Source organism: Zeugodacus cucurbitae, chromosome 5 (genome assembly GCF_028554725.1).
Source record: "Zeugodacus cucurbitae isolate PBARC_wt_2022May chromosome 5, idZeuCucr1.2, whole genome shotgun sequence".
Classification (NCBI taxonomy): domain Eukaryota; kingdom Metazoa; phylum Arthropoda; class Insecta; order Diptera; family Tephritidae; genus Zeugodacus; species Zeugodacus cucurbitae.
This window is the reverse complement of record NC_071670.1, coordinates 2688958-2704385: the sequence shown is the minus strand read 5'-3', so window position 1 is coordinate 2704385 and position 15428 is coordinate 2688958.

Sequence of the window (15428 nt, the reverse complement as noted above, 5' to 3'; positions counted from 1 at the left end):
AGCTCTCATTGTCCAACAATTGCTGCACAGCATTATTGCATTGGACTGCCATTGTATGGAGCTCGCGAGCCGCCGTCGCCGTGGCATTCAAATGCTCTCATGTGAGTTGAGACAATGAAAGCAAAATCGAGGAAAGTGCGCAATGAAAGTGTCAGTTGGCATTGTGTGGCGCGCTTTGCGATATGTGAACTGAACTGATAGTTGGCTGGTGACTGGCGGAGCGCGTATGTGGGCGGAATTTACAGCGTTGCGGCGCCGTTAAGTGAGTGCAAGTGCGAGAAATTGAAATTTTTCTAAGCCACTTAGCGCACTTCAGCAACAGTAATGCCAGTAAATCAACACCAGTGACTGCGGCCAGCGTATGTTGCTCATACGTCGAGGTGCGCACTGTGCAGTCAGTTGTGTAAATGAGGGGAAGAAAAAAAAATTACTAGTTGGCTGCTGTCGTTATTTGAGGTCAGAGCTAGGGCTTGTGCAGCCATTGTTGCCAATACTTTGTGGCCAGCGGCGATGGCGTGCCAAAAGTGAATTTGGTTTATATTTGCGCGCGCCTTTGCTGTTGGCTCGCGCCGCTTATTGCACGACAGCAAAACAAACAACACTCAGCGCACCATATAAAGCACTCGCAAAGCTAAGTAAATATTTTAGCGGCGCTCACATGCAGTCGCTTACGTTATTTATTTACAAGTTTTTGGCGTGTGCGGCGCCTTTAGCCAGCATATGTTGCGTTGCTACTTTTTTTGTTGTTGTTGTTATTTATTTTTTGTGTTTTTATTATTGTACTTTTGACATTTAACATTTAATAGCCGCTAAAGTCAACAATAAACAATTGTAAATTTGCTGCGTTCACCGGCAATCGGCCAGTTTGTGGTGAAAGTGTGCGGCGGAAAAAACATGCGTTCGAGTTTGTGGCTGCCAAAAGCATGAAAAACAAAACTATATGTCAGCGTGATGCATACATTTCTACTTAAATATTTACAAATGTCTGGATGCATACATATTTGACGGCTAGAAAAAAATATGCCATATTTGCACAGCTGTCGACCGGCAAAAAATTGGTGCGCTACCGAAGTCAAGCGTTTCACGACCTAGCGTTGACTCTGTGCAATTGGCAGCGCTTATGCAGAAAAAAACTCAAAACAGACTTTGTTTATAAGCAATAATGTCTAAATTATTGCGTGAGGTAGCTGCCAAAATTTTGTTTAGTCATCGCGCTACAACCGGGAAGGGATATCCCCTTGTGGGGCACGCGTTTAAAACAGTTTTTAAAGCTAAATGAAATTGTATAATTTAAAAAAAAAAAATAATATTTTTAATTATATTTATTAAAAATGTTATATTTTCAAAATTTTTGTTTTAATTATCAAAATTTTCCAAAAAGAAACTTTTTGTCTTTATATCTAATAAAATTTGGTTTTTTCACAAAAAATTTTATATTTACTGTTTTTTTATTTTTAAAATTTTTTTCATATTTTTTAAATTTAAAATTTATAAATTTAATTTTTTTCTTTTTTTTTCAAAATTTATAAATTTATTTTTTTTCTTTTTTTTTCAAAATAAAAAAGGAAAATCCACAAAAATACTTTTTTTTATTTCTTAAATGGTTGCTTTTAATATTAAAAATTTTTCAGATATTTCCTTGTTAGTATTTTTATTGTAATCTTTTTTATCTGCAATGTCATAAAATATTTTATTTTCAAATTTTTTTTAAATTTTCGAAACTAAAAAAATTTAATTTATTTGTTAATTGTTAGATTTCTTAAAGCTAAACGAATTTGTATGACTTAAAATAAAAAAAAAATATTTTTTATTTATTTTTTACTTATAAAATTTCAATATTTTTTTTAATTTTTCAAAATTTTCCAAAATTGGATTTCTTTTTTCTTTCTAGTAATTATTGTTTTTTCTTTAATGTTTTTTTTTATTTAATGTTTTTCTTTATTTTTAGTTTTTTTTTTTAATTTTATTTTTTATTTTTTCTCATATTTTTTTAATTGTTAAAAAAAAAATGAAAAAATTTCATAAAAATATTTGTTTATTTTTTCAATGTTTGTTTTTAAAGTATCATAAAAATACTTTTCATTTCTTTTTTTTTTAATTTTTGAAAAATTTATATACCTCTTTATTTTATTATTAAATAAATTTTTTTTTTCAAATTGTCATTGAAAAATTTTAATTATTTTTATATTACTGCTTTAAATAATTTTTTGAATAGTACTCATGAATATATTAAACAGTAAATTAAAAAAAATATAAATTACTTTAAAAGTAAAAAATAAAAAATAAAAATATTTTTTTTCATAAAAGTTCAACAAAATATTTTGTGAAGAAAAATATAATAAATAAACATATTTGAAGTAGTTTTTTTGTTTTTGAAATATGGTTGTATTTGTACAAATTGTTCCAGATATTGGGTTTTTAATAAAAAAAATTGCTTAAAAAATTATTAAAAAAATATTTTTAATTTCATTTAAATAGTTTTTTATTATTTTATTATATTTTATTTTATAGTTTTTTTTTGTTTTTGTAGTTGTAGACCTCGCTTTGAAGTTATAATCCTGCAAAACCTTAAATATTTTGTTACTTTAATTTTTGTTTTAGTTATTCTTTCATTTCATTCGCAATCTTTCCACTTCATTACTAACGGTATTCTTTCTTTTCTGTTCAGCAAATTAATTAAATTTCTCGCGCACTGCCCAAACAAACGGCAAACAAAGGAAATGACACTCCACGGCACAAGTAACCCAAAGAGCTACAACAACAACACCATGTGTCCCCAAAAATGCAGTAAGTATTTATTTAGCGAAATTAAATTAGAAGGCCTAAAACAAAAGAGGCAACAATGTAATGTTGCCCAAAAAGGAAAGAAGTGCAAAACAAATTTCAAACTAGCATTAAAAGTAGCGAAAAATTGTCCAAAAGAAAGCAGAAAACCCAAAGAAACGCACAAAACGAAGCGAGAACAAGCGAGTAGCCTTAATGAAAGGAAAACAATGGCGGAAATTGGGTCGGCCAGTGGACAAAAAAAAAACATTACAACAACAACAAATTTTCATTACATTTATTTGCTAGGCACAATGCAATTAAAGGCGACAAAAATTATAAGAAAACAATGGGTGAAACTGCGAGTGCAATGCAAGTATTCAGGGCAAATTTAAGTCGAACTAAATTGAGGAGGGGGAATAGAAAATGGGGGAGCTTTTTTGAAGTACTTGGTTGAATTTTTAAAAATTGCTTGAAAATAAAAAAAATATTTTTAGGAGAAATTTTTAATATTTGTATTTGAAATATTTTACATTCTATAGAATTTTTTTTATTTATTTATTACTATTTTTTTTTTAATTTGTATGAAATGCTATTTAAATTTTTTATTTAATTAATTTATGGGTTTTCTTAATTTATATTTATTTTTTATAAATTTTTAAAATTGTTTATATATATTTTTTTTAATTTTTTATATTATTGTTTTTGTTTTTTTTTTTAATTACTTTTATGTTTTTTTTTAATTTTTTTTCTTTGTAAATAAATGTTTTTTTTTTGATTTTTTAAATATTTTTAGACCAACTTCTATAGTATTTAAATTTTTTGAAAGATAATATTATATTTAAATACTAAATACATATACATATGTATATTTGCAATTAATATTTTTTTATATTTTCCTTTTTAATTATTTAAATTTTGAAATTTTTTTAATTTTGATTTTTTTACTTTTTAATATATTTTTATATATATTTTTTATTTATTTTATTTTATTTTTATTTTTTTAATTTTAATTTTAATTTTTACATAATTTTTTTTATGTAACCTTTCTCACATATTTTTTCAATGAATATATATTTTTCCATTTTTTTGTATGTTTTCCTCAATTCTATTATTTGGTTATTCCACTTCATTCGTTTAACCCTGAGCTCATTTAACGCGACCGTTACTACTTTTTGAACTCAACCCTGATGTGGTGTGATGTGATGTGTGTGATGTGGCCAATCGACAAGTCATGCAATCATGCTGCTATTTAAGTGCAACTGTCATTTACAATAACAAAAACATTGTTGTGTGTCATCGTTGTTTAAACGTTGATGATCGATGATGATAGCGCTCATTAGTTGCTAATTATATAAGTATTCATTATACGCGCGAGTGATTGTTAAGGTTTTTGATGGTGTTTGGGTTTGGTAATTTTTCTTTGATATTTTTTGACTATTTTCTTGTTTTTCTTTGTTCAAGTATTCAAATTCAAGTTTGTTTTTTTTACAAAATATTATCAAATTTGAATAAATGTATATTTCTAAATAAATAATAATAAAAAAAAACTTTTTATTAATTTTATTCATAAATATTTTCTTAATATTTATTTTTTTAATTCTTTTTAATTTATTATTTTTATACCCTGAACAGGGTATATTAAGTTTGTCACGAAGTTTTTAACACCCAGAAGGAAGCGTCAGAGGCCCTATAAAGCATATATATAATTGATCAGTATGTTGAACTGAGTCGATTTAGCCATGTCCATCTGTCTGTCTGTCTGTCTGTCTGTATATATACGAACTAGTCCTTCAGTTTTTAAGATATCGTTTTGAAATTTTGCAGATGTTATTTTCTCTTCAAGAAGCTGCTCCTTTGTCGGAACTGCCGATATCGGACCAACTTATCATATAGCTGCCATACAAAGTGAACGATCGGAATCATTGGTGTGAGTTATTGTTCATAGAAATAATTTAATCTCCGAATCGTATTAAATTTTTAATTTTAATTTTTTAAATTGTTTTTAATTAATTTAAAGCTCACATACAATTTTATTATATTTATTTTATTTTATTATATTTTTTTCTTATTTTTTTTTTGGATATTGAATTTTTTTTATATGTTTTTAAATTATTTCAATGCTCACATACAATTTTTTTATATCTTCCATTATAATTACTACCTATACAAAGAAAAATAATAGTTTTTAATACTTTTTTTTATAAAATAATAATCAAACAAATAAACTGTGAAATATGACGCTTGACAAGCAATTAAATGCGATGTGTCTAATTAAAAGTCGTGATTTGCGGCAACAATTGCAACAACTGCTATCTGCACAATTTTGTTTTAATGTAGTTGTTTTTGTTTTTGTTGTTGCCAATAGTATGTAGTGTCAAACAATGCACGCGTTCGTGCCACATGAGCGCTGACCTGTTTTTTCAACCATTATTTCATGCACTCTCGAGCATTTCACCATCCCTCAGTTTCACTTTTGCAAGCAAACACTTTCATTCTCGATCTCTCGCCGCCCCTCGTTTGTGAAAAAATCCATTATTTTCTTCATTCATATGCGCTGTGCAATTAACTCGGAACCATTAATGCTACATTTAATCGCATCAATGTTGTTAATAATTAATTGTTGCATTATGAGTTGAGTGATAAAAATTAAAGCGTATCAAATGTGGTGCACCATGGCGTATGATTAACCTGCACTGAATTGCAATGGAAGAAGGAAGTGTGTGAGCGGATGTGCGATGTGTGTGTATGTGTGTGATATACAGATAGCTAGTGGAAATAGCGTGTTAATTCGAATGCAACAACAACAAGAACAACAATAAAAAACTTACAACAACAATAACAAAAAACAACAACAATAAGAAAAAAACAACAACAACAATGAGAAAAAATTTACAAAAAATTATTGAAATCATTAAACAACAACAAATACAACAAAAAACCGCAACAACAACAAGAACATATCCTACCATAAAACAACCACAGTAGGCATACACAATTCATGCCGCCGCCACCAACACCACAAAAACGCACAACAACAATTCAACAATTGTAAAACAACGGCTGAAAATCGTAAAAAATATGCAGAAAAAATATACAAAAGCATAAAAAATGGAAAAAATGCAAAAATATGAAAATGCATGCTTGTCGATGACGTGCGAAGCTTATTAAAATTTTATTGCCCTGAAAAAATGTGTCATAAAAAACGCGAACATTTATGACAAGCGCATTTGTATGTACTTACATATGTACGCATATATATTTAAACAAATATATAAATATTTAAATAAATAGCTGCATGCGTGTCTATATAATATGCCGTGCGGCAAAGTATGTAAACACAAAGAAATGACAGCACAATTTGACCCAATTCAAAGTCATATGCAAATATGTGAATATTAAAGTTAATACGTATCTAAATATATATATATATATATATACATATAAAGTCAGAAAGAGTACTAGGGTGGGCTAAAAGTTTTTGAATTGCATAAAATCAATGTACTACTTAAAATATGCATAAACAAAGAATACATGACATGTACAGGGAGATCCATGTGAAGAAAAATGATCAACAATCTATCAGAATAATTTCAATCTCTGATAAAATCTTAAATTTATAACAATTTAACGCACCCTCGCATATAATCTAATTGCATATTTGCATTCCTCTGACTTGCGTGCGCTTAAATATGAAAAAAAAAAATTCAAGTTAAATAATAATAATATTAAAGCAATAACAACAAAAGTTGCAGCCAACAACGACATTGTCTCTTCACTCACACATAACAAATACTGTCAAATGGAGCGCATCGCCGCTTTATGGACTCTATGGACTGCACTTTGCCATGGCACATTAATGGCAAACATGTACTCGCAAACAACTACAAGAACAATTGCATTTTTTTATTAAAATCAACGCACGCAATATGCGGCATATTGAGTTAATAGCAATGAAATTGTCGGCCATCAATAGCTTGAGTGGCAAATAAACTGTTAAGTGAAGGCAATAATAAGAAGAGAAGTGGGAAATAATAATATTTAAACTTTTTCTATAAAAAATTTTTAAATCATAAATGACTTTAAAATTTTTCGAAAAGAATTTCAATAAAAAAAAATTTGCTAGAAAAATTAAAAAAAAAAAATTAAAATTTAAAATTTTTTCCAAAATAATTTTAAAACTTTTTTTTGGTAGTTTAAAACATGTTAAATTTTCTAAAAAAAACAATATTTCTTAAAAATTAAAACGTATCCAAAAAAATAAAAAATAATATTATCAAAAAAAAAAAAAAAAAATTATATGAAAATCTGCAAATATTCAAATATATATTTAAAAAAAAAATTTTTTTTTGTAAAAAAATATATGAAAATCTGCAAATATTCAAATATATATTTTAAAAATATTTTTTTTTTTTTTTAAAATCATAAAAAATTATATGAAAATCTCAAATATTCAAAAATACATTTTAAAAAATAAATAAAAAAAAAAATATATCAAAATCTGCAAATAATCATATATGCACCTGTACTATCACGTTAATTAAAATGAATTCGTTTATTAAAAGCACGCAAGCGCCTATCATCCATGGAATAAAGTTTAAAGCGCCACAAGTGGAGCAATGTCATTGTGTTTTGTTATTGGTGCGAGAAATTGGGTACAGTTTGATGCATGCGAGCGATTGAATTGAGTTAAAACTGGATAACGAAATTATATGACAAATTACCATAATTTTTTTTAAATAATTTCAAGCTCCTTTTGTGATGGTCTTTTATAATTTCTGCCATTCTTTTTAATTTTTCTAGTGCTTATTTGAGGTTATATTGCCATGCTTAGTTGGAAAGATACATAAATAGTTACCGTTATATAGAGAAGCTTTGCTGCATAAGATTTATAACACCTGGATCATACTATGAACCCTTGAAATTTGAAGATTTTTCACACCCATTGATTTCAGCTATAGATCCTTCAACTTTTCTCGTTACACTTTTCTGGTATTTTCTCGGTTGTTTCGACAGCGATGAGAAGATAAATAAAGAGAGATAGAGAGAGAGACTAATAATTCGGGAGTATAATATTCCAACTGATTTCAAACTCTCTGTTAGGAAGCGGTTCTTGGAACATACCTAACCTCTTTCTTGTTCGTCCATTTTGATCTTCGAAACTGCGAAACTAGACGGCGGATTTACTTAAAAAAATTAATTTATTCTTCTTTTTTTGCTACTATTTCAGACATAAAAGCTAAAGATATTGATTGATCTGAAGATTATACTTGTAGAAGAGTGCTTACCACAGCTCATTATCAGTCGTCAATGTGTTTCTGTAGTCTTAACAGAGCACAATTTGTGTTGAAGTTGTAAGATCCGGAGAATTCCTTCTTATCCTTCCCAACCGGGTTTTCTCTATAAGATAAATGTCCTTTTCTTCAAGTATCCTCTTGTGTTACTAGAATGTCAGAAATGTTTCTGGTTTCTTGAGTAGAGTTCCCTAAAACGATATAAGTTTTCATCAGATTATCTTAAAACCAAGCTATCTTCATGACATCCTATATAGGTTGGGATCTACATAGCTATATTCGTCAAAGGAGGTCTTGAGTTTATTGGATTCAACAAATTCAGAGATTCAGATTCGATCACTTGTATTTTTTGCTTGAACTTTTACCACTTTAGTGCGATTCACATTCTTTGAAGACAGAAACCTATTCATTAAAATGCTGACAAATCTTGTATTTTGTATTCATTCCATACCAGCGCTGAGGAATTTCAGATAACTCGTACTTTGTAGAAAACACCGTGAGATAAGTAGAGTAAAAATAGAAACAGGAGCAACTAATCAAAGTCAAAGTCAACAAAAATCACTTGCGAACTGACAACGTTGTCTGTCAACAAAATTAACAATTGTTTGTACGATTGTCAACAGCGCAGTAACAACAACGGCAAACAACGTGAAACAACAAATAAAACAAAACCACGCGACTGCCAAACGTCGACGAACTGCATTACACCGTTAAATGCAATCAGACAGTTGTCGAAATGACAACAACAACTCAATGAAGGTACATATCTTTGTTTTGCACAGATAAATAATAAAAAGTACTTCCAAGCGGCGCCGGAAAACATTCATGCAACAACCAACAACAACATGCTGCAGCAAAGCAAAAAACGAAGCAAAAGCAGCGAAGAGCAGTTAAAGAAAGCATTCAAAACTCGCGCAGGGAATCACGTTTATTTGCTTAACGAAAATAGTAATTTTTGTTAAGCTAACTAACTGTACAACAATAGCAACAATGGAAATGGCAATTGTGCGGCGCGCTTGTAGCGGCTTACAAGTTGTGCAACAATGTTGCAGCAAGATGGTTGTTGTTGGGTAAGGCAAGGCCAATTGAGGTTAAGTAAACTGAGAAGAAATTTGTTGATCCCCGCTGAGCCTTCGTCTTTTGTTGTCTTTGTATAGTTAGTTATTGTATTATCGTTGCTTTTGGCAACATTGTTGGCTAAGGTCAGAGATTTTATGAGAAGAAATGTATATTGCTTCGTGTACTTTTCAATTAAAGAAAAAAAGATTTGATGGTTCAAGTGGTTCAAGAGGTTCAAGAAACCCGTACCTTTCCGTTTTCGGAGTTATCTTACATAAACCCCATTTTCTTCAGAAATTTCTACCGATAGACGGTTATTTGGGTCTATTATTTTGCCATGGACAATATCAAAATAGAAATAATAAAGGTCCGTTTTTGATCACTCAAGTTTTTCGGAGAAGATATCCTATGTAGCTTTGGCCATTGAGCTTTTGGACACAAAAGCTCTACACAACAAAACTTAGAAATTCTCTGTAACTTCGCCTAATACTTCGGTTTGTTCTTTAAAATTAACCAATTGTCAACTTTTTGAGCTTAAAGCTCTGCAGGTGACTCTAAGAAGCTTTTTCTTCAAACAGTTAATACCTCGGTTTTAAATTAAGTATTTGTTAATGTTTTGACCTTAAAGCTCTACAGATGTCTCTGAGGAGCTTTTTCCTGAAAAGCATTTCATTTAATGAACCAACACAGCAATCTAAAAGGTTGATTACTTAGGAAAATTCACCCGAGAAGCTTTGAATCAGAAACCAAAGTCCCAAAAAGTTGTTTCCGCCTTGCGAAAGCGGACTTATCAACTTTGAGTATCATGTATCCAAACAGGAGGAGATCCAGTATACCGGGAATCCCTGTTAGACCCCCGTCACATAATAAATATAGCCCCTAATGAGCTTTCCCTTCAATGAGCACCCATTATTGTACCTCGCCTTCCAAAGATTTCACTTGAACAGTAATCATCATCACTTTTATGCTCTTTAATATTTATGCCCACCATTTACCTTTCGTTTCACTTTGTATCCACCGCAGTATTCATAGTACCGTTATGCTTTAAATGTTTTCAAAAAGTTTTGCTAAGTGATTAATTAAATAACAGCTGCTCCCGAAAGTTGGCAACGCAAAATTTACATTAAAAAATATTACCAAAAAATTGTTGTTGTTGTTACTTTTGATTTTTGTTGTAAATGTGCTAATAAAAGCATTGAATTATGGCAACAATTGTAGCGATTTACATTCGCAGCGGAAGTGTGGGTTGAGCGCAGCGGGAGAAAGCCAGCTAAATTATGAGAGCGGTAGCGCCGTAATGAAACTCTGTTTCTATAGTTGGTCGAACTTTGCTCATTTACTCCTGATTTGCCGGCTCATTAATAAATTGTGAGCGTGGAAAATTAATTGATTTCAAAAGTAATGTAATTTGGAAGCTCAAATTGGCTTTGTGTGTGAAACTTCTATAGATTTTTTGGGTAATTAAAAGTACATTTACATTCATTAATGTTGGAATTGGTAATTTAAAGGGTCAGGAAAGTTTTGGCTATTATGCTAAGTAGGGGATAGAAACAGAGATATCTGTTATTGGATAACCCTTGTCTCACCACGCCAGAGTTATACTTCAATAATGAGTTGTTTCTAGCAGGAAATTGAACCAGATTCGGTTACCCTGTTGTCCCCCTGACACCCTAAGGACCGTATTTATTTGTAGCCATCACCTCACTTCGCAGAAGATCTAGTTCGGAGATCTCCACTCGTTTCATAGTTCCTGGCTATGAACTTTAATACTCTTCCTCCACTTTAAAGAGTTTTAATACGACTTGTAAATCTCTATCAAAGCTTTTGTATTTGTAATAAAGGCAATATTGGAAGCTCTGAAACGACTTCAGAGGTCTTTCATTGAATGATATTACTATGACTCTAACCTATATGGACTAAATCAAAAGGACTTCACTCAATATTCTCTCCATCTACCTTCTATTGAAAGAGTTTTAATGCGTCTGAGCGTTTGAAATAAAAGTTATATATGGAAATTTAAAACGACCTTTGTGGACTTTCACATTGAGTACTCTTATTTGTGCTCTAACCTTAAGGAGACTCAATATCTATTGCCATCGTCTTTATTGTGCCGAGACTAACTAACAGCCACTCGAGTAGAATTCATGACATATTACCATTATATTTTACTAAATTTTTTCTTGTCTCCCTCGTGTTGTCGTCTTCTCTCCCACCACTTTCCCGCATATTTTATAATTTTGCATGTCAATCGTGTCGCCACGTAATCGGTGGCAATTTCAGCGACACGCTGCCGTTATGTAAATTGTCAATTGACATGGACCCTGAGGAAACAAATGCCAATAAAAATGCAAAGACCACAAAAAACGAAAGCAAATTGTCGAAGGCAAAAAATAGAAACGGCAGTTTTTTGACATTTGTCACGTGATACCGGTTCGTGCGTTGCATGCAACAGCTATTTGGCCAACACACACAATACTCTTACATACTATGTACAGTTAGTGAAACCAAAATCAGTTAAATATTTTCACATTCTTGCCATCGGCGGAAGCGCAAACTAAAATGACAAGCATTTTGGAAAATTTTCATTTCATGAACGCTGTGGAAGGGAGATTGGTAGGAGTAGGGAAATTAAAGAGTCCTCTAAATCGGACGGGAAAAATCCTTAAATCCTTAATACCTTTCTTCCGTCGGTAGATAAAGTCAATCCTGCAAGAAAGTCTACTGGACCAACTGCTCTTCGGGATGTTTGAGATGTGGCCGGTTTCTATGAGGGAAATCTTCAGATCTAGATGGAGATTCCAAAGCTTTAAGCTTTTAAAGTAATTATATTGAGATCAAGAGGTCTTCAGTTTTATTAAATATCGGGCGGCTGAATCCTATATGGTTTTTTTCAAAGGAATCTACGTTGGGGTATAGATATGTATGTATATTCGAGAAGCTGTTGGAATGAAATAGAAAATAACGAGAGAGTTGGAGAACGGTTTCCATGACAGTGGGATCCATATACTCGGAATGTGCCTTGGGTTTATATATGACCACGGATGCGCATCTCAGCTCAGTTAATGACTTAAAGTTTTATGGATCTTTCTAATGAAAACCCGTTTCCATGACAGTGGGGAACATGTGACCGTAACGGACGAACAAGGACTCTCATCTGAGTTGAGCAACGTTCCTTAAAGCTTTTTGGAACTTTTTAAGCTTCAAAGCTCTGAAGAAGATCTGTATAGAAGAAAGAATCTTCTTCGCACACTCTTTGTAACGGTTTTTAGGCATCTTCCGGAAATTACTTCACACTGCCTTTTCTGAGTAACACGCGAACATAATTTCTAACTTTTGTTTGGGTGTTCTTGATGAAATATCCGCATTAAGTTTCTTATAATGCCAAACAACAAAAGCAACTTGTTAACTTAATTACCAAAATTTCGCACTTTCCAATGAAGACATTGCCAACCGCTACCTGTCATTAGGGCCAAACAAAGCTGTCCGGCCCACACAGCAGCAGCCTACGCTGTCTGAACGCAATTATTTTGAGGCCCAAGAGGATGCGAATGTGCAAAGAATGTGCCAACAAAAAGGAGCAGTCCGTGATATGATAACAGAAGAAACGTGTGAAAGAGAAAAAAGGCGCAAATTTTAATTGCCTTTAGTGCAAAGTAGCTGAGCAACCTACGAAACGAATTTCGCCTTACTTTACTTCTCACATTGCTCACTTTCGCTTTCGCCCACTTTTTCTTTGAAACGAGCTCATTTTCATTTCCATCAACTTTCATTGCGCGGCCCATGATTACTCGGGCATCCTTTCGATGCTCGGTTTCTTTCAATGTGTGGGTATGTGTGTGTATGAGCTTGTATGTGCTTGGACGTCTAGCTTCGGCGCAGCACACTGACCTACAAAGAGCTTTCAGCTGACTCAAAGAACTTTCTACATTTGCTCGAGTCAGACTCCGGCAAACTTTACTACTTACCGCCTTTAATGCTTTGCCTTTAATAATGACAGTATGAATCAAAAGCAACAACAACAACAATGAAAATAACGGGAGTAGTTTTAATAGCAAATCATAACAGTGAGGCGAACTTTATGCTTATTTTATGGGCACTAAGGCGACGAGCGTAGGCGGTAGGGTTTTAGAATCTACGAGACGGTATAGGATGCGAGGTGAGACGAGTTGAGACGTGCCGACAGTAGCTTACAGCATCGCAGACATATGTACATATACAAAAACAACAAACAAACAAATATATTGACTTAGCTAAGTTTGTTAGCCGAGTGCTTCCTTTGTCCTCCATTAAAGGGTTTACGAGTATACTCGCATTATATATACTTATACAATGGCTGCTTGTCTGTCTGTCGGCGCGTCGTCAATGTAATCAGTCTAAGTTTAGTTTTCTTTTTGCTTTTTAGTTGTTCTTTTCCATTCTCTTAGCTGTTTCGTTACTTTTATTTTACTTTGAAAGCATTCTAATGAGTTAATGCTGCCAATAGAAGTCTTCTGATCATTATTGCCTACGATTTTTGTTCGGCCGTGCGTTTTTAATTATTTTTACTGTTGCAAATTAAAAAAAATAATTAAGATAAAAATAATATATTTATAATTTTAAATATAATTTTATATTATAAATATTTTTTTAAAGAGTTAAAAAAATCATTGAAATTAAAAAATACGCAAATTTTTAATTTTCTTAAATTATTGTTAAAATCAACAAATTTTAAATTTCTTTTGAACGAAAAATGTGGATGTAGATACTATAAAAAAATTGTAAAATTTAAAATTGTTACAAACAAAAAACGATATTTTTTTGAAATATTTTTTCGAAATAAATTTAGTACAAAAATATTTCTTAAAATATATTTACATGAAAATTTGTAAATGAAACTATTAAAATACAAAAAAAATTACTGCTAATTTGCAAAAGATAAAAATATATTTATATGATAAAATAAAATATAAAAAAGTATTTATTTTGTCATTTATTAAATTCAGTTTTTTATTTCTTTTATGTAATTAAAAAAAAAAAATCTTTTGAAAAAATTATTACAAAAAAATCAGATTTTTTAAATTGTGAAAATACAAAATTAATAAAAAAACAAGTAAGGAAGGGCTAAGTTCGGTTGTGACCGAACATTATACTCTCGCAATTTATTAATTTAATTTTATTAATATAACAAACAATTGGACTCACATATTCGTCATATATATGGTATAACGTCCATTGAAAGTTGGAAACCCTAATATTAGGTTAGAAGCACCGAGGTCCTCATGTTCGATATGTGGGGCCTTGAAAACCGATGGTCTGATTTCGGCGATTTTTAGAAAGGGGCTGCCACACTATGAATGCAGTATTTATGCAAAGTTCTGTTCCGATATCTTCATTAGTGCTTACTTAACATATTTTAAAGTAAACTATTCAGATCGACTTCAAAGTTCTAGTAGGAAGTAGGCGTGGTGTGAATCGATTTGGTCTATTTTCACAAGATATCATTGGGATCCAAGGAAAATATCACAAACAAAATTTCATTGATATTGGTCGAGTAGTTTCGGAGATATGGTTTTTGACCCATAAGTGGGCGGAGCCACATCCATTTAAAATTTTTTATACCAATTTGGGTGGAGCCCTTCAGTACCTTCTTTATAGTGAAATTTAAGGTTCCTGGTGTTTTCCCTTACTGAATTAAAGCATTTTTAGTAGTTTTAAACATACCTTTGTATGGGAGGTGGGCGTGGTTATAATCCGATTTCCATAATTTTTGAACTGTATAAGGAAATGCCAGAAAAAACGACTCCTGAAAGTTTCGTTGATATAGCTTTACTAGTTTACGAGATATGTACAAAAAACTTAGCAGGGGGCGGGGCCACGCTCAGTCATAATATGAATATAAAATGAAGAAAAACTGTTTGTTGATTTTTTTCTTTTCAAAAATGTGGGTTATATTTTGTTTTACCAATCGATTTGAATTCTACGTAGACAATTGAAAAGTAAAGTCCTCTCTCAACGAACAAAAACTAAACTTTACAAGTCGCTCATCATTCCCGTCCTACTTTATGGTGCAGAAGCGTGGACGGTGTCAACATCCGATGAGACGGCACTAGGAGTTTTCGAGAGAAAGGTTTTGCGGAAGATTTACGGTCCCTTAAACATTGGCAACGGCGAATACCGCAGAAGATGGAATGATGAGCTGTATGTGTTGTTCGACGACATAGACATAGTCCAGCGAATAAAAAGACAGCGGCTACGCTGGCTGGGTCATGTTGTTCGAATGGATGAAAGTGCCCCAGCTCTGAAAGTTTTCGATGCAGTACCCGCTGGTGGAAG